Raw genomic sequence first — 1656 nt, 5'->3', positions numbered from 1 at the left:
TAAAAGCCCCATAGTAGTACACAGAATAAGCTTCTAAGTTGATGTAATAGCCAGTAAATAGCAGTACAATTTAAGTTTTAGTGATCGATTTTTTAATTTTTAGCCAGCTTTGGTGCCTTGGACATGAGCTAGGACCTTACGATTTTGCATGAAGGGAGGACTAGCAGCCACGTTACACGGGAGAATGTGAAAAGTGTTCATATGTAGTAAAAACCTAAGAAATTCGTCCGTTCTCAACATTTGCTATCGAATTGACTTAATGTCAGATCGTCACATTGGCCGGTCTTCTATTTGAAACGGCTACATTTATCGTGTGCAAAGCTATGTCGCGTGCTGCCATATGCGGGGACACTAAAAGCACCACAGTAGAACGCAGAAGAAGCTTTTAAGTTGATGGAATAGCCAGTAAGCAGCAGTGCCATTTAAGTTCAGTTATCGATTTTTGACTTTTTAGCCGGCTTTGGTGATCTGGACTGAGCTAGGACTTTACGATTTTGCATGAAGGGAGCACTAGCAGCCACGTGGCACGGGAGAATGTGAAAAGTGTTCATATGTAGTAAAAACCTAAGAAATCCGCACGTTTTCGTCATTTGCTATCGAATCGACTTAATGTCAGATCGTCACATTGGCCGCTCTTCACTCTGAAACGGATACATTTATCGTGTGCAAAGCTATGTTGCGAGCTGCGATATGCGGAGACACTAAAAGCACCATAGTAGAACACAGAAGTAGCTTCTAAGTTGATGTAATAAAAAGTAAGAAGCAGTACCATTCAAGTTTTAGTTATCGATTTTTGACTTTTTAGCCGGCTTTGGTGCCTTGGACATGAGCTACGACTTTAAGAATTTGCATGAAGGGAGGAATAGCCGCCACGTTGCACGGGAGAATGTGAAAAGTGTTCATATGTAGTAAAAACCTAAGAAATCCACCCGTTTTCGTCATTTGCTATCGATTCGACTTTATATCAGATCGTCAAATTGACCGCCCTTGTCTCTGAAACGGTTACATTAATCGTGTGCAAAGCTATGTTGCGTGCTGCAATATGCAGAGACACAAAAAGCACCATAGTAGAACACAGTAAAGCTTCTAAGTTGATGTAATAGCCAGTAAGTCGCAGTAGAACTCAAATTTAGATATCGATTTTTGAATTTTTAGGCGGCTTTGGTGCCTTCGACATGAGGTATTACCTTAAGAATTTGTATGAAGGGAGGACTAGCAGCCACGTTGCTCGGGAGAAGGTGAAATGTGTTCAAATGTAGTAAAAACATAAGAAATCCGCCCGTTTTCGTCAGTTGCTATCGAATCGACTTAATGTCAGATCGTCACATTGGATTCTCTTCTCTCTGAAACGGTTACATTTATCGTGTGCAAAGCTATGTCGCGTGCTGCGATATGCGGAAACACTACAAGCACCATAGTAGAACAAAGAAGAAGCTTCTAAGTTGAAGTAATAGCCAGTAAGAAGCGGTAAAATAATACACTCCTGGAAATTGAAATAAGAACACCGTGAATTCATTGTCCCAGGAAGGGGAAACTTTATTGACACATTACTGGGGGTCAGGTACATCACATGATCACACTGACAGAACCACAGGCACATAGACACAGGCAACAGATCATGCACAATGTCGGCACTAGTACATTGTATATCCACCT

This window comes from Schistocerca gregaria, unplaced genomic scaffold, assembly GCF_023897955.1.
Source record: "Schistocerca gregaria isolate iqSchGreg1 unplaced genomic scaffold, iqSchGreg1.2 ptg000467l, whole genome shotgun sequence".
Taxonomy (NCBI): domain Eukaryota; kingdom Metazoa; phylum Arthropoda; class Insecta; order Orthoptera; family Acrididae; genus Schistocerca; species Schistocerca gregaria.
Note: the sequence above shows the minus strand (reverse complement) of the source record.